The sequence below is a fragment of the Heterodontus francisci genome, chromosome 23 (assembly GCF_036365525.1).
Source record: "Heterodontus francisci isolate sHetFra1 chromosome 23, sHetFra1.hap1, whole genome shotgun sequence".
In the NCBI taxonomy this organism is placed as follows: Eukaryota; Metazoa; Chordata; class Chondrichthyes; order Heterodontiformes; family Heterodontidae; genus Heterodontus; species Heterodontus francisci.
Genome location: NC_090393.1, coordinates 40,785,487 through 40,807,858, shown reverse-complemented (window position 1 = coordinate 40,807,858; position 22,372 = coordinate 40,785,487). Strand labels below are relative to the sequence as shown.

At 46.5% G+C, this 22,372-nt stretch overlaps 1 long non-coding RNA gene across 1 annotated transcript in view; it reads right to left on the bottom strand.

The window, feature by feature from the left end:
- Positions 1 to 308: 308 nt before the first annotated feature.
- Positions 309 to 22,372, bottom strand: part of LOC137382760 (uncharacterized) — a 78,950-nt gene continuing 56,886 nt past the window's right edge. The window contains exon 3 of the long non-coding RNA XR_010977278.1: positions 309 to 1,183. This is a non-coding gene — a long non-coding RNA (uncharacterized lncRNA). The remainder of the gene's footprint in view (positions 1,184 to 22,372) is intronic.

Genomic DNA, 22,372 nt, shown 5'->3' with positions numbered 1-22,372 from the left:
GCCAGGTTTTACTGGCCTGCCTCCTCGGGTCCTCAGCCGCCCGCCCATGGTGGCATAAACACAGACCTGTTAGTGGCGGCAGGAGGAAGCCCTTAGTGGCAGTTAATTGGCCACTTAAGAACCTTGACTGGCCTGGGGTTGGTGCCCCATTTCTCACCACCACCCCTTGTAAAATTGCAGCGTGGGCAGGAAGGCGTCAAGAACGGCACCCCCTGCCTCACGCTCAATTTTACAACTCCCCATCCCCGCCACCAGCCACCTCCTGCAGTGGAGGGCGGGGGGGCGGGGGGGCATAGAATTCTGGCCATGGATTCTTGGGAGTGAGTAAGCAGCTGTAATCTAATTGAAGAGTTGATATGATAGCAGGAAACATGAAAGCAAATCTCAAGTGGTTTATAATTATCATCATTCTCTGTTATTTGGAATTGTTTCCATAATATAGATGTTATTTTTATGGGTGGGTATTTTATTCCATTTTTAATACTTTGCATTTGTAACTGATGCAAGAAACGTTGTTTCTTTGCTGTGTGATGATAAACACAAATAAAGACTGCCTAAGGGATTACCTTCAGAACAAAACTGGCTTTTTTTTTGCAATTTTACATTACATATGAAGTGTCAGAATCTTGGAGGGAAGAAAATGCACAAAAATACAAATTAAGAGAAAGTAAAGAGAGACCAATATCACTCAATATACAGTACAATACCTTCATAATAATCTTCCTCGCCACCCCCAATAAGATGGGAGCAGGTCTGTTCAGAAATAACCTAGTTGGTGAAATTCAAATTCTCTATCCAGTGCATATTGTAGTGCCCAGCCTATGTAGCTCATGCAGGAGTAGGGCAGGCTATATAGTGTCAATTTTAACTTTGCTTTGGCTTATCAATCTTCAGAATAGCATCCTTTGTTGTTGAATAGTTGTCTGCACTGCAGTCTGGTATTGAAGCATTTGAAACCATCAGTGCCACATAGTAAAAATCTCAGATAAACAGGTCATTCGACCAGTGCGGGTATTTTGCATGAATGTCCCTTCCGTCACTTTGTGGTTGAATTCAAAACTGGAGTCATAGATGGCTTCAACTCTTTTGAAGAATGGCTGCACCCCATAATGGAGGGATTCTAAGACCTTATAATATACGCTATTCCATGCTGAGACAGATCAATGAACATTGTCAGGTCAACCTAAAGAAGGAAAAGAAAGAATTTGCAATTATTTAGCGCCTTTCACAAACTTAAGATATCCCAAAATGCTTAATATGCAATGAAGTACATATGAAAAGTAATAACCCCGGTTGTAATGAAGAAAACGCGGCAGCACATCCAGCTCCCACCAACAGCAAAGAGGTCATTACCAGAAAATTTGTTTTAGTGATGTTGGTTGAGAGATAAATATTGGCCAGGACACTGGGGAGAACTCTCCTGCTGTTCTTCAAATAGTACCATAGGATCTTTTATTGTCCCCAGAGAGGGCAGATGGAGCCTCAGTTTAATGTCTCATCTGAAAGACAGCATCTCTAACAGTGCAGTATCAGACTGGATTACGTGCTTAAGTCTCCAGAGTGGAACTTAAACCTACAATGTGCTGATTCAGAGGTAAGGGTGCTACCACTGAGCCAAACCTGACCTTTTGCAGGGGAATGTGTAGAATAACGCATACGTGACTGTGTGGCATTCACCTGAGTGGAGTTCTGTGCCATCACATGACACTGTACAAGTGGTATTATGTGTCATCTCCGAAAACAATGAGCCCACCATTGCTGCAGAAAAGCCAGTTTCCAGCACTGATATGAATGGAGAAGGGTTCACAACTGATACAGGTAATGAGGCTCTTTGTATCCCCGATGGCTTACTAACTTGCTATGCAAATCATCACAATACTACTGTTCCAATTGGAGAAGCCATGATATTAGGGAAAGTGCACAACTGGCATGGAGACACGAGAGGTAAGTGAAGCATGAAAACATGCATACATGTGCTCCACCACTATTGTACAACCAAATAAAATGAATTTGCTCTGCAGTCTACAATTCTTTTATTATGCAACAAACAAAACAGTTATCAAAAGGAGAAACAAAGGTCATAATTTTCCAAGCCCTTTGGGGATGTTGGCAAAATGCAGCGGGAGGGTGTTGGAAGGTGCCCGACATCTTCCCGCTGCCATGCCATTTTGCCTGTGATGGGAAAGTTGGCAGATTGGCTGCCTGCCAAGAGGCCAATTGAACCACTTAAGTAGCCAATTAAGGGCCATTTCATGCCTCCACGGGCATTTTGCCCGTATGGGGTGGCCTCACTTCTGCGTGGGGAGACTGCCCAGTGAAAACTGGCAGCCTCCTAGTGGGCTTTGGGCGGGGGGTGGGGAGCCCTCCTTTTTGGGCACTCCCTGGCTCACGAAGGAGCCCCCACTGGCAGTGGCCACCCCTGCGCAACCCCCGTCAGTACTTAATGACCTCCCCCCCCACCCACCCTGATCACTGGGGCCTGCCAGCATGACCCTGGCATTCCCCAACCCCACTTTGAGGGTGCCAAGCCATTAAGGCACTCTCTCCCTGCAGCTGCACCCTCAGCAGTGGCTACCACTAGCAGTGGCGCTAATGAGGCTACTGAGGGCCGGCAGCTCCTGAGCGGGGGTGGGCCAATGTCCTTAATTGGGTGGCGGCCCTGGCGCAGCCACTTAATTGGCTGTCGCCGGCAATATGTCTCTCTTGGTCCTGCTGCCAGCCTAAGTGGGGTCATCGCCTGCTTTCGGCCCCGGCATCCCAGTAAAATTCAGCCCAAAGTGTCTGACTCCTGAGATGGTTGCCTTAAAAGCCTCTGTGCCATTACAGTTAAAGGAAGTCTTCGCTGCCACTGTAATGAATTGCAGAATATTGGCAGTTCCTTCTTTGTGAGCTAACTAGCACAGGGGAGACACAGGCTCCCTAGTGAGCCTGAACCTCCTTCTACATTTCTCCCCCACCAGTAGCTGACTGGATTCTGCTACAGTTGCTGCCAGGGGTCATACCCGCTGCAAGCTGTACACCTACTGTAAGCAATGCAGTCACAGCCCATCCTCCTGCTTCACTGTGATATATCCATACCTGGTAGATTTGTGCTTTCTGAGAGATTATCTCCATTCATGTCATGGAGATGCCATAGCTTTCTGCTTATTAAGCTCACAAAGGCCTGAGTTAACCTGAAGTAAAATACTCACTCTTGAATTGCCCATGTAGCTGTGGAATGCTGCCCATACCCATCATTTAAAACTTTAGAACGTCTGAACATTACAATTTGGCTTACTTCTCACTTTTCACTAATGCTTGATTATTGATTTTTTTGGAGGGACAGGAATCTTCAGAGCAACACTGAGATAAACAGATGGTTCACCTTCTTTCAACACTTCTATCCATGTACTTTTTTCAGTAAAATTGGCAACCTCAGGATTATCAGCCTCATAATGACTTAATAGACCTTTCAATCAAGTAGTCTTTTCATCTACTACCTTCAGTTGTAATTTTGTGCCCACTTCTCATCTCTTCCACTTTCTCAACACCCAATTTGATTTTATACAATCATGCTCCCTTACCTCACCTGCCAGGATTGCATACTGGAAAATTGCAGCATACTACCTGGTTTTTCTATCCAGATATGTCCTCTCGGTCATCCAAGCTTCCACTAGGAGCAAGCACTTGTTAAATCAGCCTTCTTATACTGTGTTCATTGTTCAGAATTTCATGATAAATAATATTCTAAATGCACATTAAAAACACTCAATGGGTTAGGCAGCATTTGTGGAGAGAATAGAGGAATACTCCAGAAGAACTATTTCCCTTTAAGACAATGCAGGAACTATTGGGAATGATTTCATCACATGTTTCTGTTTGAATTTTGTTTTTATGCGTTGATGATCTTCATCAATACTTCATATGGTTTGGAAAAAAATCTTTTCAACAGATCCAGGATTTGATGTTTGTGACCCCTATTTCTATTGTTTGGTTTTCTATCTGGAGCCCGTTGATGCAGTGATAGTCCAATGGTTTTCAGTACAGAAGCCTTGAAAGGGGGAGGACTGGTGAGAATGTATTGATCTCACTTTGAAGATTGTTTTGCTGTGTATTTAAGCCTTCAGCTCAATAATTAAATTGCATTGGGCTCCTGGGAGATATGTTTTTGGTTGAAGATCACTCATTTTTCTCTATGCTAATCCCTGGGAATTTCTCATCTGTAGGTATTGTTGCATAGTATTAACATGGAAATGTGGGGGCGGTCAGTGGGGTGGGTTGAGGAATGGCAAATCTGCTTTGTTTTGGTGTTGGATAGAAACAAATATTTTCATCATGGAACAGCTAGATTTATACATATATCTGAGATGGAATGTAATGTAAAAAGACTATTTCATTTTCTCCACCATACCCTTTCCATCCATTTAGCTCAGATAGGTGTTCAAACTGTTAAGTTCCATGACTTCCCCCACCCCACCCACCTCACCTCTTTTTATGCATGTTTTGTTCTATCTGAATAAATTATGGAAGCTGAATCTGGGAACTTATGAGATAGAGCTATGGATGTTATTTTAATGTTTAGAAAATTCTCATTTTATTGGAAGACATTCTTCAAGCAAGGAAAGGTTATCTGTAGATGGAAAATGTGGACATCTGCATCCCAAATGTTGATCATCCCATTCTATTAAAATGTCCACTCCTGGATGAGGAAATTGAAGTTTGGTACTGTCTTAAATGTGTTAAGGCACTGTTATTGAAGAAGTTCCATGCAGGTCTGTGCTTTCTCCCAACATTTATTCCTACTGCTCAGAGCAAAAAAGGCAGTTTCCAGAGACAAAGGACTGAATTTTCATTCTGGAGGTGGGAAATGGGAGCTGGGTCTGATTTCAGGTCAGAAACCCAACTCTGGTGGGAAACTGATTAAAGTTAAGATTTTCATGGGGATGAGCCCTTAATTGATACGGTGATGGGTTTCCTGTTCAGTTAGAGCCAGTGGCGGCGGGAACGGAGGTGGGTCAGGTGAAGTGGGTAACATAGACACCCCATGGCAACCATTACTGAGGCTGCTGGTTGTCCTGAGGGAGAGATCTGCAGTTTATGCTAAAGCCTTCCACTGCACCAGAGGGAAGTGAGATGCCACAGGAGAGTCAGAGGCTGGCACCCAAGGCAGGGCTGCCCCTCTCTTTATTGATGTCAACCTAGATCTAATGTTGGGGGCAGTGAGAGAGAGAAGAGTGGCAGGAGGAGGCCACGACGTCGTTCAGCAGGGGCGCCTTTCTGTTCAGCGTCATCTCCCTCTGCCTCCAATACATTCTCTCCCCCCTCCTGCTCCTCCCCTAATAAGCTGTCTCCTTCCAGGGCCTCACTGTCCTCATGGTATACATGTCTCTGGAGGGCCATGTTATGGAGAGCGAAGATGACCACAATGACTGAGACCTTTGCAGGAGGGTATTTGGAGGGCACCACCCGACAGGTCCAGGCACCGGAATCGCATCTTCAGAAACCCAATGGCCTGCTGCATGATTGGTCTTACTGAGCAGGAGGCATTAGTTGTATCACCTCTGTGCCTCTCTCTGGGGCTCCCATAGAGGGGCATGTATCCATGTTTTTAAGGGACATCCCTTGTCCCCTAAGAACCATCCAAACACTTTGGGGGTTAGAGTGAAGATCTCATGCAGCCTAGACTGCTGGAGAATGAAAGAGTCATGGCAGCTGCCAGGAAAGCAAGCACACACATGGAGGAAGCTCTTGTTGTAGTTGCAGACCAGTTGAACGCTGAGGGAGTGGAAGCTCTTCCTCATGATAGATTTCACTGGCCGGTCGCTGGGTACCTTGATGGCCACACAGGTGCAATCGATGATGCTCTGCACCTGGGAGAATCCAGCGATGATGCTGAAACCCACTGTCCCTTTTACCTGCAAAGCTGCATCTGTCATGAAATGAATGTACTGTCCAGCTCTGGCAAAGTGAGTATCAGTGGTCTGTGAGATGCAGTGGTGAGCAGCCATTTGCAAGATGTCACCAAGGTTCACAGCTGGTACTTGGCAGGAGCCAGAAGCAAAGAAGTTCTGGGCCACAGGATTTTGATGGCTACTGGAAGAGCACGGCTACCAGTGCTGCGAGGTACAGGATCTTCGATGATGAGGTCACAAATGTCTGTGACCATCTGCCTGCAGAGCTGCAGTCTCCTGCAGTACTGGATCCTCGATCATCTCCAGATAGCACCATCTTAGGCGATCAGTCCTGTATGTCCTCCATTTCCTTCCTGCCCCTCTTTCCTCTCCCATGCCCTGCTGATGGCCTGGATTTCGCCCTTCCTGCAGAGGCCTGGTCAAACCAGTCAGTCACGTGACCACCTGCTGGCCAACTAGGGGAGTTTTAAATTGGAGAAACAGTGTTTAAAGACAGAAAGCTCTTTGCTCCTGGACTGACAAGACCTCTCGTGGCTGGCTCGCCACCGCCTCTCCTGTCTGCTCTCATCTCTCTCACCAGCTTTGGAAACCACTGAAGTCATATGAACCCCAAGAGAGAAAAGGTCCTACAGTGAACAAGGTTTAAGAAGAATACTGGGCCCCAGCGAAAAGCAAGATATACCTACAAGCAAGGACTACAGCGAGCTCGAAGCACAGTAACAAACACCCCTCTTCAGAGATTGCCTCAAATCTCTCTACTTTATTTTTCTTCTGCTCTTTTCTGTCTCTATTTGCATGCGCGTATTGCATTTGCATGTTAGCGTGGGGCACGGCGTGTATCCGTAGGTGTTAACCGAATTAGAGTTTTGAGTTTAAGTTTTAATAAATTTCACTTTTTTTCTTTAAACCTAAGAAAGTCTGTTTGTGCTCTTTTCTTTGCCTTATAATTGAAAAGCAGTGAACAAGGATTCACCAAGGGGGAGCTCAAAACACTGTGTGTTTAAAAACATAAACCCTGTTACAATAAGACCAGGTGAAGGCTGAGAAAGACCCTTAGACACCTTTCTCACCTATCGTAACAATCCTTTTACTGTCCAAAGGCAAGGCTCATTGGTATTCGTGGGACCCTGATCGCCATTTTGGAACATGACTGGGCAAATATACATTTGAAGTGTAATCACTGCTTTAATGTTGACAAAGGCAATAGCCAGTTTTACACACAGAAAGGTCCTGCAAACAGCAAATTAAATGAATTACCAGTGTTATGACCGGGTGAGGAAAGGGTCTCAGGCTCTCCTCTTGCCCCTTTCCTGGTTTGGCCATAACAGGGTTTAACTTTTAAAATACAGTGTTTTTAGCTCAACACCTCAGTGAATCCTTGCTCACTGCTCCCTAAATGTAATTGCAAAGGAAACACTCAGGTTTTCTTTGGTCTAAACTAGAAAGATGTAAGTTTATTAGCCTGACCACTCCAACTCAGTTAAAATTACTAAAAATACACGACGCAACCACGCTTGCATATGAGATAACCATACACACAAATAGATACAGAAGGGGAGGAAGAATTAAAGGGGGACGTTTAAGTAGGGTTGGCAATAAATAGAATTCAGTTACTGTCTTTCAGTTTGGATGTAAAGTCCTTGATTGGAGTTTAGGTCAAGCAGTTCTCACTGGGGCCCAGTGCATTCTTTCAAACTTGCTTCTCTGGTACCAGAAGACTGAAGGGGTCCTCTGTCTTGAGGCTTAAGCAGCTTCCATGGGTCCCTGGGACTTTGCTTGATAGAGAGAGAAACAGGGAGAGAGAGCTTCCTTCTCTTTTGTCTTCAAATTGCAGTCTGACCCAAAGCTTTCTGTCAGGCACAATTCAAACAGCTCCCAGTCTGGCCAACAGGTAAATCATGTGACCAGCTCTTTGAAACAGCATCTTCTGCGAGGGTTGCTGATTCTCAAAGTTCTCCAGTCACACTTGGTGGGGTGTGGAGCTCTGGCTCTTACACAGACAAAGAAGACTGATTGTTATGATTGCCCAGACCAATCTTGTGAATTGAATCAATGAGCAGAATGCAAATATGCAGCCATGTTTCAGCTGTCCAACTCTGTGGCCTTTTTTAAACAAGTTCTGTTCAATGTCCAGCAAAAGGGTTCAAGTAGTGTTCCATCTGGCGAAATTTACGTTTCCATTTGACAGGTGTGGTTTCCGTCACACCAGTTAATCTATATTTTGATGGTTTTGGATAAAGGAATTCAGTTGGCCAGGATAACACATAGTTTTACTTTGAACAGTGTGGTTGGATCTTTTACATCCATCTTAGAAAGCAGAAAAGGCCTTGGTTTAACATCTCATCTGAAAGGCAGCATCTCCGACAATGCAACACTTCCTGCAAGACTGCAATAAAGGGGTAATTCTAACCTAACCCACCTAGCGGGACACTGATGGAATCAGGTCATCCATCATTTTACACATGCTCGATTTTGAGAGTAAAATACAAATGGGTGTAAAGTGGGCTTTTAATCTGAGCTTGCCAAGTTTCCATCAGGTCCATCAGGTGGGTCAGGTTACCATTACCCCCAAAGTATCAGACATCAAGGCAAGTGTATGACACACTGGCACTTAATTCTTTAAAAAAATATTAATTCTTACACTTTTATTTCAAGAGATCTTTGCCATATACAAATATTGAAACTATTTTTAAATCTCTTTTCTTATTTTTCTTCCCATCATATAAGTTCTGCCTATCCCCGTACCTACAGCATTCCTTGACTGAGGGAAGGCAGGTAAAATACTTTCGTGACTTTACCAGTGCTGCTGTATAAATGGTCATTATCGGGAAAGTAACAGAGGCTCAAGATGACTAATCCTCCACCGTCCTTTCTCTCCTGACAGGCATCTTACTTCTGTTCCTTGTCTCTCTTTGGGAGACGAGCGTAAATAACAAATTATCACTTGTTACTCCCACAATCACCCACACTTTGTTTCTACCACAATCTGCCAGAAGCAGCGCCAAAAGTATCTAAAAATGAGATGCGAACCTGGTAAAGCTATAACTTAGGAATACATGCATGCTAAACAGCAGAAGCAGCACAGTAGAGATATAGCTAAGAGATTCCACAACCAACGGATCAAATCAAAGATCTGCAGTCCTACTACATCCAATCGTGAATGGTGGTGGGCAATTAAAGAACTAATGGGAGGTGCGGCTCCATAAACATTCCCATCCTCAGTGATAGAGGAACCCAGCTCGTGAATGCAAAAGTCAAGGCATGATGCGTTTGCAACCATCTTCAGCCAGAAGTGCTAATTGCATGATCCAACTCAGCCTCTTCCGGAGATGCCCACCATCACAGAAGCCAGTTTTCAGCCAATTTTTCAAAGGTAGATTTAACCACTTTTTGTCAATTGGGTATTAGTTCAGGTTTTTATTAAAGATATATAAATGCAGGCATTCCAGGTAATCTTCCTTCCCAACAAAATTACTTTGTAATTTCTACTCCACTTATTCTTGTTCCCTCATTTTCTTTTTGTTTTTATATTGATACCTAAATACGAAGTTTCTTTCTTTCTTTTGGGCCTCCTTATCTCGAGAGACAATGGATACGCGCCTGGAGGTGGTCAGTGGTTTGTGAAGCAGCGCCTGGAGTGGCTATAAAGGACAATTCTAGAGTGACAGGCTTTTCCACAGGTGCTGCAGAGAAACTTGTTTGTCGGGGCTGTTGCACAGTTGGCTCTCCCCTTGCGCCTCTGTCTTTTTTCCTGCCAACTACTAAGTCTCTTCGACTCGCCACATTTTAGCCCCGTCTTTATGGCTGCCCGCCAGCTCTGGCGAACGCTGGCAACTGACTCCCACGACTTGTGATCAATGTCACAGGATTTCATGTCGCGTTTGCAGACGTCTTTATAGCGGAAACATGGACGGCCGGTGGGTCTGATACCAGTGGCGAGCTCGCTGTACAATGTGTCTTTGGAGATCCTGCCATCTTCCATGCGGCTCACATGGCCAAGCCATCTCAAGCGCCGCTGACTCAGTAGTGTGTACAAGCTGGGGATGTTGGCCGCCTCGAGGACTTCTGTGTTGGAGATATGGTCCTGCCACCTGATGCCAAGTATTCTGCGGAGGCAGCGAAGATGGAATGAATTGAGACGTCGCTCTTGGCTGACATACGTTGTCCAGGCCTCGCTGCCATAGAGCAAGGTACTGAGGACACAGGCCTGATACACTCGGACTTTTGTGTTCCGTGTCAGTGCGCCATTTTCCCACACTCTCTTGGCCAGTCTGGACATAGCAGTGGAAGCCTTTCCCATGCGCTTGTTGATTTCTGCATCTAGAGACAGGTTACTGGTGATAGTTGAGCCCAGGTAGGTTCTTCCTTCCCAACAAAATTACTTTGTAATTTCTACTCCACTTATTCTTGTTCCCTCATTTTCTTTTTGTTTTTATATTGATACCTAAATACGAAGTAAATAGAGAACAAAATATGAGCCTTATTTTTGAAATTCCAGTCTGTCATGCTTTTATATTTCTGTACACTGTGAGCCAACTCAAACAAAAGCAAAACTTGTGGCAATATCTGTAGCATTGCTTGGCTGACCTAGTTTGGCTCAGAAGAAAAATGTACTTGCAGGAAAAATATTGGGGTGGAAACAGCCTACAGAAAAAACAAATTAAAGGCTTTCCAGACCACAGTCCATGACATCAGGTGGCGCAGTGGTTAGCACTACAGCCTCACAGCTCCAGCGACCTGGGTTCAGTTCTGGGTACTGCCTGTGCAGAGTTTGCAAGTTCTCCCTGTGACCATGTGGGTTTCTGCCGGGTGCTCTGGTTTCCTCCCACAGCCAAAGACTTGCAGGTTGAGAGGTAAATTGGCCATTGTAAATTGCCCCCAGTATAGGTAGGTGGTAGGGGTATTGAGGGAAGGTGGGGATGGTGGTAGGAATATGGGATTAATGTAGGATTAGTATAAATGGGTGGTTGATGTTTGGCACAGACTCGGTGGGCTGAAGGGCCTGTTTCAGTGCTGTATCTCCAAATAAATGAATAAATCAAATGGACTTCCATCTGGTAGAATCTAGGCCAACATGTAAATGGGTCCACAGCACTTGTGTTATTAGATCAATGATAAATTTGAATGCTCTTTTCCAGGCATAAATAGTGGTTCCTCAGACCATTTCCCTTTTGTCTGGACAGACCAGTCAACTGTGCCACCATTTTATGGGAACAACTACAAACTCTCTGTATGGCATTCATGGCTGACAATCCAACAACTCATTCAATACATCCGGCACCACAAGAATTTTGAGTTGTAACTTCAAATGAAAAACTCTACATTGAAAGTGCCAGTGCAGGATAAACAAAATTCTCTTTGTTTGGAGGATCATTTGCTTCTGACTTTGTGAATAATCTGAAAATACAGGCCTGAGAATTGGTTTGGCACAAATCCATACAATTTTGAGACAAGCACTTGAAAAATCTCAACCATCGAGCGAGTCAGATGAAATTGATGTATTTTTGCATCCTGTATAGTGTGCCCCACAGTATAACATATGCTATATGTATTTTTTTTCAGTTTAAATTTCTAAAATTGAAATGTTGCAGTTATTGATAATTTTAGGGAAATTCTTGCTGCAAGAAGGTGGATTAGAAAATAGCAATCTATTAATGCTTGAAAGTTTTACCCATTGCAACATTTTACTCCCACTGACATTAAAACTTCAATAACCAACTGAAACTCCAACACAGAAGCATTGCTTTGTGGTTATATTAGCTCTCTGAAGTGAAGTGCATAAGAAAATGCGGCAAGTATCAACTCGCATATAAATTTAAATTAATTTGTTCCTCATGATTTTATTCAGCTTAAGAGAAGTACATTGTTGATGTTTAGCGCAATAAGTTACGTATATTATACAGCAATTTGCAATTCAAAGATCAACTGACTAACAATTTGTTCATTTGTTGCAAAATATGTAATTAAATTGATTTTGCATCTTGGTGGGTCAGCAGCACATGTACTAAACTGGCAAAACATTGTCTAGCTGCTATGGTTGCAATTTTCACATATTTTGGTGATCACATCTTGGGGTATGATTCCAAAGGTTCACCCACTTTTCTCCCCTGAAGGTAACAGTTCATGCTGGGACATGATTTCACAGACATCAGTAAACCTCTAAAGTTTCACTTAAATGCCCTCACATTCGCAGACTGTGACTGTTGGCAAGCTCTTTGACCTTGCGGCATTATACCTGAACCAGATCCTCTCCCACCTGGAATCCACACCTTCATGTTATTGCAATTGGTACTGAATAGGCAATGTAGGTGGGAGTCCCAGCTGGTTTTTCTCTCCCTAGTTCACAAAAGGGGTAATTTTAAACAAACAAAATGATTTGAGAAAACAAAGAAACAAAGAAAAAAAAAAGATGCTGACAGTCATCAAATATTCGACCTGTAATGTAGTCGAGCGGGAATCCCACAGCATTGGGTAGAACATTGGTTTTACACCCCGCCTACCATTGCAGCCTGTTGACTTCGATGGGAGAAATTTGGGCTGGGTATAAAATTAGCATTGCACCTGATATTGTCAGTTTCCTGAGGATGAGTTAGGTTAAAATTGCCCTAATGAAGCCCGTATTAATGCTTCCAACACTATCCAGGCTGGGATTAAAAACCTCATGAAAGACCAGACCTGCAAAGAACTGTAGTAATCCATGTGGTTTAGTATGATTATCCACTAAGCAATCTTGAAGGAGGGCTTCAAGCTAATTAAAATATTCAAGTAAAGATCATACCAATAATAGAAGACAATTGGTCCTTGTTGATCTCATTAGAATGGTTTACAATTACTAATACAATGCCAAATGAATTTTGCAAGTACAACTCAGAAGCTCTCGCGTTCCAGGCAATTTCATCAGTCTTTGCCCAAAATCCCCAAGAGGACTACTGTTCTGGACTCTGAACTGAAAAGACCAAAGTTGCACCAGGATAAACACCAAACTGTGGCAACAGGACAATACATTTGTTTAACAAGTAACGTATATACATAACAAGGACATTATTGTGCAAGGCACAATATTAGACCTCAGATTTTTAACATTTGAACCAATAATTCCTTTCAACTTAGCAACACAAATCAAGTAGTGCTATATTACATACCTTGAAGAACAAATATTAATTCAAAATGAATCAAACAAAGGGGGCTAAATTTGATAGCCCCAAAAATGGGTACGGGGATGGCAATGTGCGATTAACCTGCCCCTGTTGACTGCAAAGTAAGCAACATGCCAACTTCAAACTGGCTGCTGTTTTAAATGATATCAGCCAACGCTAACTGTGCTGTTGATTCACTGGATGCCTGAGCAGGAGGCCAATATTGGAGTGGCTAGCACCATTTAAAGCTAGCCTGCATTGATTTTAGCTAATCTGCATCCCTTATAGGGGAGGTGCATTGTGGCAGGAGCAGGTGCAGGCAGTCATGCAGGAAGTGAATCTGACCTTTGAAACATTGAACATTGGCAACATTGGCACAACATGGAAAAGAGCAGGCGGCAAGGTCCTCAGAGGCTGCACTGGAGGCCTTGATGTAGGAGGTGGAAAGTTGGAGAGATGTCCTGTAGTTGTAGGGGGCCAGGCAGCCATCCAGACACAGGCTCAGAATACAGTGGATACAGATAGCCATAGAGATTGTCATGCAGACCTCCACCTGCTAAGAATGAGGCATATTAATTTTGTCATATGAACATTGATTTTAAATTGTTGCTGGCTGAAGAAATGACTTGTTAAAAAAATCACCAGACACTCGGCTCGAAGGATATTTGTATGCTAACGGATAGTGTTTGTGGAGACAAAGGACTATTCCTTGGTCCACTTGGTGACTTGGATCACCAGACATTGAAGGTGAGGAAGCTCACATTCCAGGATGATTGCTAAGGTGGCAGAATCCACAAATAGAAGTGGCCAAACCAGCTAGTCACATGACTAACCTGCTGAGCAATCTGGGTTTTTTTGAATTGTGCCACAGAGACACAGAAGGCTGTTTGAACTGAAACCTGGATCAAGGAAACCTCTCTCTCTCTTTTTCTTTCTCTCACTTTCTCCCAAGCCACTGGACCCACAGAAGACACGTAAACCTCAGGAGAGAAAAGACTCTGACCTCGAAACAAGCTGAAGTGCTCACTGGGCCTCAATGAATTGCAAGTCTGACCGGCAACCAAAGACTTCACAGCAAACTCAAAGGACAGGAAAATAGAAATCCATCTATTGCCTCAAACTTTTCCATTTTATTCTTTTCTACTTTTCTGTCTCTATCTGTGTGTGTATTTATTGCATATGCATGCTAATGTGGTCGCGTCGCATATTCGTAGTCAGTAACCCGATTAGAGTTTAAGATTAATAAATTTCTACCTTTCTTGTTTAAAATCTAAGAAAACCTGTCTGAATTGATTTCTTTGCCTTACAATTGGAGCAGTGAACAAGGATTCACTGAGGAGAAGCTAAAAACACGGTGTTTTAAAATTAAACCCTGTTACAGTTAAACCAGACAAAGGCTGAGAGGGAACTTTTAGGCTTCTTCTCACCTGGTCGTAACAAGATCAATACCAGGTGTCATGTTCTGAAGACCTGGATGCAGTGCCGAAAGAAGTTCAATGATCTCTCATGAGTGGTCAAGACTAGTGAATGCATCTTCACATGCCACATCCCACCAACTGCCCACTAGTTTCAGAGACTCCACGATTCACCACACCCCCATCACTCACCTATCAACAAATCTCTATCAATAAGGACTCATACTTACATTCATATGCTCCACTGCACCCTCAGACACAGATTGCACCACACTCACTAACACACTTCCCTCTCTCTTGCAAGACAATGTGGTGCACAACTGGAGGCAGAATGAACTAACCGAAAGTGGACAGGTGCGCTCTCATGTCCTGACCCTCATGGATGACACATTGCTTGCCATTATTGGGACAGCCGTTGCAGAGGCCATGGCTGGTAGAGGGGCTGAAACCAGCGAAAATATGGTACTGTATCCTCATACCTAATCCTTCTTCTCACATCTCACCTACCCCTAATCACAAACTCTTTTCTGATTTACAAGCAGCAGATGGTTTAAGCATGTAACTCTTACTTTCCCCCCTTCTTGCACTACAACCTTTCTCCTTTCAGACACCCAAGAAATGCAACCTGACCAGGCAGTGGAGGAACAGCAAGCAGACAGTGTTGATGAAGACACCACATCACATTTACTAAATTTAACACTCGCAGCCACCAGCTCAGTTATTGACAGTGCATAATTTAGAGAATATCGACCAGAGGCGGAACCTGCACGTGGTGAGACACTGGGCATGAGTGCCCTGCAGCCAGGACAGAGTGTAAGGGTAGCACAGATGTCAACTTGCCAGAGGGAGAGGTCACACACAAGTTCTGCTGAAGAGGACTCAGATGAGCAACTCAACGGGGCAGCCGACAGGAGAATGTTGATGGGTATGAACAACAAAATTCTTGGTGCATTGGCAGAACTGCCAGAAAACCTGCGGTCAATGTCAAGGAGCATGGAGGATTCCAGCACTTAGCACAGGGCATGAAGCTCATCCTTTGCAGCATAGAAATGGCGGCCAACTCCATTTGCACACTAGTGGACTCAACCATGAAACATCATCTGATGCTCGATGTCTCAGCTGCCATTTCAGTAGAAGCAGCTTCCACTAGAAGTCTGAGTGCTGCAGTGAAAATCATGCAACGTCCTCTTGCTGCCACTCAAGCTCAGACTAACATTGCTGAGCCACTGCCTCAGGAGAGTGGTAAAGGTACCTTGGAGCATTCATTCTCCCATCCCTGCCACTCTGCCAATTCCCTTGTTGTTGTCTGTCAGTCAACCAGTGCAGACTGCTGCAGCCCAGGCCGAGAAAGTGCAGTTCCCAGCTGGGCCTTCAAGGCTCAGAGCTGCTCTAGGTCATCTTGTAAGGCCATCTGCAATCTCCTCCACTGAAAGTCAGCAGCCTTGCACTAGCCATGCTGCAGCCACTGGGGTAGCACTGCAGAGGAGAACTAGGCCAGGCAAAGACACACGGGAGACAGGCACTAAGGGAATGCCCAACAGTAATTAGTTTAGTTTGTATGCAATATGAAATAATTTCATTTACAAATTTGGCCTGGAATATTTATTTTGTGGTGGCTTTTATTGTTGCCAAGCAGATACTGTGGCAGTCAGTAACAGAGGGTAAGGTCTGGGACTGTTGTTGAATGGGGAATTGGGGTTGTGGTTACTGGTTGGGTGTCTGCTGAGTTCTTCACCGTTAAACCAGGTAGAAAGAAAATAAAAACAGAAAGTACTGGAAATATTCAGCAAGTCTGGCAGCACCTGTGGAGAGAGAAGAAGAGTTAATGTTTCAGGTTTGTGACCTTTCATCAGAGCAGGTAGAAAAGGGCTGTCTAGATTGCCTCCTCCCTTCCTCTTTCTCCTCCTCCTCCTGCTCCTCATGCTCCTGCTCCTCAGCTGTTTGCCCCATAGATGGTGGCAAGGGCTGTCCCCTCAAGATGGTGGGGTTGTGCAGCATGCAGCAGACCACATTGAATATTAATATGCACTCTGCCGAGTACTGCACAGTCTCTCCAGAGCAATCCAGGCAGCAGAAACATTGTTACATCATGCCAATGTTCTGCTCTGTCACATTTTGTGTGGCAACATGGCTTTCATTGTATGCATGCTGTGCACGTGTCCGAGAGTCATCAGCCATGTCGTCAGCGGTTAACCCTTGTCATCCAGTTGCCACCCTTTGGTTTGTTGTGGTGGCTCAAATGCAGGTGGCACAGTGGACTGCCGCAGAATGAAGGCACCATGACTGCTACCAGGATACTGGGCATTGAGCTGCATGCTGGATTTTGAAGGAGCGGACTCTGTTTCGGTTTTGGTATAGGGCAGAGTGGATAGGCAGCGTCCACAAGGTGATGTGCATGCAGTCAATGACACCCTGCACCATGGGGATGCCTGCAATCCCAGCATGCTTGCTCCACCTACTTCTGTCTGGCAGAAGAGATTGAATTAAAGTTGGGTCTCGATGATTAGAGAACATCAGTGCCCTCCCTTATGTAACAATGGACAGCAAACTGCAAGATGTTGCAAATTTCTCCAGTTCCAGCCTAGAAGGAGCCAGGCATATAAGGGTTCATTACCAAAGCCACCTTCACAGTCACTGGCAATGCAGTCCTTGCCCTGATCTGAGGTTGCAGTTGTGGCTGCAGCAGGTGGCAAATTTCAGTGAGGACATCCTAACTGAAGTGCCAACATCGTATACATTGTTCCTTGCTGAGGTTCAGGTAGGACAATTGCTCTTGAACACCTTGGGTAGATATGGCCTCCAGATGAGAGCCTTTCTCCTCCTCCTCATACTCCCTCTTCCAGCAGCTTGTCATACTCTGCGTGGTCTCTGTTCATTCTCCAAGTCATGTTGTATTCCAAGGGGAATGGCTACTAGTGCATTCATGTTTTGGAACAACTGGTTTGTGCAGAAGTGTTAAAGTCATCAAAATACCTTCATCACCTGTTATACCACTCCCTGTAGAGTTGTGCAACTTTAAATAACTAGAGAAAGCACCAGAAACTTGTAGAATTGAAGAAACAGCCATTAGAAATCAACTAGTAACTAACCTGTAATAAATTGATGATCCTTTTCGATAGTGCTGGTGTGAACGGTCCTTCCTGCAGCGGTGCGAGATTAAGAGAGGGCATTAGCTGAAGTGCTGAGCTCCAAAATAGCACCGCTGGTATCAAATCAGCTTTACATGCTGATTGACGTCATGACCTTCCTGCTCTTCATACTTCTGATGGTTGTTTACTGTGTGCAGGCTAACGTCCTCACGATATGGCATTCAGCATGTTTCATCCCAAAAGTGTGTGCATGTGCTGCAGACACCATTTTGGTCCCCGAGCGACATCCATGGAACCCAAACAATGAAAACTATTGATCCCAATTTGTCACAATCACCGTTTCTTCATCTCCAACAAAAAGTAGCTTTCACATTTCAAGTAGAGCATGGACGTTTCCTTTCAATGTCTCATCCACATTTCATAGGGTGGCCAAAGGACAGCATTCCCAGATGAAAGAAACCATGGAAATCATCTTCAGAGTTTTGCATTTTGCTGGAAGCTATTTTGCAATATCCTTCATTGTTCCAGTCTTTGCATTCTATGTACTTTGCTCAACAAACACCCACTCAGTCCTGGTTTGAATACAGTCATGTGCTAGTGATTAACTCTTTATTAGTAATGTTCAAATCATGATGCAATGGCTAAAAATCCCCATTACAATCTAGTTACTAATGGGATTATTAGACTTGGGCTAATTTGTTCAATTAGATTAAACAACTGACATAAGTTAGTTCTCCTTTACAATTAAGCGCTAAATATCACAACATATATTGAAAGAATCCAAAAAATGGTGTGGTTACTGAATTAGTGGAGTCAAATTAAGCAAAAGAAAAGACAGACTTGAATATAGGCCATAGGCCACTGTACTATCCAAAAGTAGAAAACTGGTAACAACGTTACATGACTGTTATTCAAATCTATAATCTTAACTGTCCTACAGATGTATCTTTGGGAGTTCTTGTCCCTTTAAAATTGGATTGCAAACTTCTGAATAAGATTTGAATCATGTCAGAGTATTGGCTGCCTGCATTAATTTCCATTGACTTCCTCCACAATGTGTTAATTATTGAATTGATATGATAGATTGTCACAATTCTTTAAATCGCATGTATTGTTCAAGAATTGCATCAATCTATCATTACTAATTCAAGGGAAAAGTAAATCCCATGTATTGTTCCTTTTCCCTCATTCTTCCTGATGAACTTTACCACTGTATTGTTGCCTGTCTGTAGAGGAACATAGGAACATCAGAACAGGATAGGCCATTCAGCCCATGAGCCTGCTCCACCATCCAATACGATCATGGCTGATCATCCACTTCAATGCCTTTTTCCCACAATATCCCCATTTCCCTTAATGTCATTGGTATTTAAAAGTCTGTCAATCTCTAAACTGACTCAATGTTATACAAAATATAAAATCGCTTTTTTTCTTTGTCTCCCTTTCTGTCACAGTCACTCTGGGCTGAATTTTACTTGTAGGCCACAGGTCGCAATGTTACGACAGAAGTGCGTGTGGCTTCTGTTGGAGCACTGAGTGGCCAGCCAAATGCAATTAAGTGGCGGCTGGCCAATTAAAAATCGGGAGGTGCAGGGGCTGTCCAGTGAGAGGACGGAGGCCGCAGCAGAGGCGGTGTCAGCTGATGCCGCGGAAGCTCCTGGCACCATATTTAAAGGGCTGCCTGTCCTGCATTCAGTACGGCTTGGTGTTCCAGAGCCCCTGGCTGACCGGGGCTTGCTGTTCCAGAGCCCCTGTCTGACTGGGGCCTGCTGTTCCAGAGCCCCTGTCTGACTGAGGCCTGCTGTTCCAGAACCCCTGGCTGACTGGGGCTTGCTGTTCCAGAGCCCCTGTCTGACTGGGGCCTGCTGTTCCAGAGCCCCTGTCTGACTGGGGCCTGCTGTTCCAGAGCCACTGTCTGACTGGGGCCTGCTGTTCCAAAGCCCCTGGCTGACTGGGGCTTGCTGTCCCAGAGCCCCTGGCTGACTGGGGTTTACTGTTCCAGAGACCCTGTCTGTGGCGCCTGCTGTTCCAGAGCCCTTATTGACTGGGGCCTGCTGTTCCAGAGCCCCTGTCTGACTGAGGCCTGCTGTTCCCCTGTCTGACTGGGGCCTGCTGTTCCAGAGCCCCTATTGACTGGGGCCAGCTGTTCCAGAGCCCCTGTCCGATTAGGGCCTGCTGTTCCAGAGCCCCTGTCTGACTGGGGACTGCTGTTCCAGAGCTCCTGTCTGACTGGGGCCTGTTGTTCCAGAGACCCTGTCTGATTGGGGCCTGCTGTTCCAGAACCCCTGTCCGATTGGGGACTGCTGTTCCAGAGCCCCTGTCCGATTGGGGCTTGCTGTTCCAGAGCCCCTGTCTGACTGGGGCCTGCTGTTCCAGAGCCCCTGTCTGACTGAGGCCTGCTGTTCCAGAACCCCTGGCTGACTGGGGCTTGCTGTTCCAGAGCCCCTGTCTGACTGGGGCCTGCTGTTCCAGAGCCCCTGTCTGACTGGGGCCTGCTGTTCCAGAGCCACTGTCTGACTGGGGCCTGCTGTTCCAAAGCCCCTGGCTGACTGGGGCTTGCTGTCCCAGAGCCCCTGGCTGACTGGGGTTTACTGTTCCAGAGACCCTGTCTGTGGCGCCTGCTGTTCCAGAGCCCTTATTGACTGGGGTCTGCTGTTCCAGAGCCCCTGTCTGACTGAGGCCTGCTGTTCCCCTGTCTGACTGGGGCCTGCTGTTCCAGAGCCCCTATTGACTGGGGCCAGCTGTTCCAGAGCCCCTGTCCGATTAGGGCCTGCTGTTCCAGAGCCCCTGTCTGACTGGGGACTGCTGTTCCAGAGCTCCTGTCTGACTGGGGCCTGTTGTTCCAGAGACCCTGTCTGATTGGGGCCTGCTGTTCCAGAACCCCTGTCCGATTGGGGACTGCTGTTCCAGAGCCCCTGTCCGATTGGGGCCTGCTGTTCCAGAGCCCCTGTCTGACTGGGGACTGCTGTTCCAGAGCTCCTGTCTGACTGGGGCCTGTTTTTCCAGAGACCCTGTCTGATTGGGGCCTGCTGTTCCAGAGCCCCTGTCTGACTGGTGCCTGTTGTTCCAGAGCCCCTGTCTGATTGGGGCCTGCTGTTCCAGAGCCCCTGTCTGACTGGGGCCTGTTGTTAAAGAGACCCTGTCTGAGTGGGGCCTGCTGTTCCAGAGCCCCCGTCTGACTGTGGCCTGTTGTTCCAGAGACCCTGTCTGATTGGGGACTGCTGTTCCAGAGCCCCTGTCTGAGTGGGGCCTGCTATTCCAGAACCCCTGGCTGACTGGGGCTTGCTGTTCCAGAGCCCCTCGCTGAGTGGGGCATGCTGTTCCAGAGGCCCTGGCTGACTGGGGTTTACTGTTCCAGAGACCCTGTCTGACTGGGGAGCTGTTCTAGAGCCCCTATTGACAGGGGTCTGCTGTTCCAGAGCCCCTATCTGACTGAGGCCTGCTGTTCCCCAGTCTGACTGGGGCTTGCTGTTCCAGAGCCCCTGGCTGAGTGGGGCCTGCTGTTCCAGAGGCCCTCAAAGACTGGGGTTTACTATTCCAGAGACCCTGTCTGTGGGGCCTGCTGTTCCAGAGCCCCTGTTGACTGGGGCCTGCTGTTCCAGAGACCCTGTTTGACTGGGGCCTGTTGTTCCAAAGACCCTGTCTGATTGGGGCCTGCTGTTCCAGAGCCCCTGTCTGACTGAGGCTTGCATTTCCCGAGCCACTGTCTGACTGGGGCCTGCTGTTCCAGAGCCACTGTCTGACTGGGGCCTGCTGTTCCAGAGCCCCTGGCTGACTGGGGCTTGCTGTTCCAGAGGCCCTGTCTGACTGGGGCCTGCTGTTCCAGAGCCCCTTTCTGACTGGGGCCTGTTGTTCCAGAGACCCTGTCTGATTGGGGCCTGCTATTCCAGAGCCCGTCTGACTGGGGCCTGTTGTTCCAGAGACCTTGTCTGATTGGGGACTGCTGTTCCAGAGCCCCTGTCTGACTGGGGCCTGTTGTTCCAGAGCCCCTGTCTGATTGGGGACTGCTGTTCCAGAGACCCTGTCTGACTGGGGCTTGCTATTCCAGAACCCCTGGCTGACTGGGGCTTGCTGTTCCAGAGCCCCTATTGACTGGGGCCTGCTGTTCCAGAGCCCCTGTCCGATTGGAGCCTGCAGTTTCAGAGCTCCTGGCTGACTAGGGCCTGCTGTTCCAGAGCTCCTGTCTGACTGGGGCCTGCTGTTCCAGAGCCCCTATTGACTGGGGCCTTCTGTTCCAGAGCCCCTGGCTGACTGGGACCTGCTGTTCCAGAGCCACTGTCTGACTGGGGCCTGCTGTTCCAGAGCCCCTGGCTGACTGGGGTTTACTGTTCCAGAGCCCGCAGCTGTGTGGGGCCTGCTGTTCCAGAGACACTGCCTGACAGGGACCTGCTGTTCCAGAGACACTGTCTGACTGGGGCCTGCCATTCCAGAGGCCCTATCTGACTGGGGCCTGCTGTTCCAGAGACCCTGTCTGACTGGGGCCTGCTGTTCCAGAGACCCTGTCTGACTGGGGCTTGCTGTTCCAGAGCCCGCAGCTGCGTGGGGCCTGCTGTTCCAGAGACCCTGTCTGACTGGGGCCTGCGGTTCCAGAGACCCTGTCTGACTGGGGCCTGCTGTTCCAGAGCCCCAGTCTGACTGGGGACTGCTGTTCCAGAGCCCATCTGACTGAGGCTTGCTGTTCCAGAGCCCGCAGCTGCGTGGGGCCTGCTGTTCCAGTGCCCCTGTGACTGAGGCCTGCTGTTCCCCTGTCTGACTGGGGCCTGCTATTCCAGAATCCCTGGCTGACTGGGGCTTGCTCTTCAAGAGCCCCTGGCTGACTGGGGCTTGGTTCCAAAGCCCCT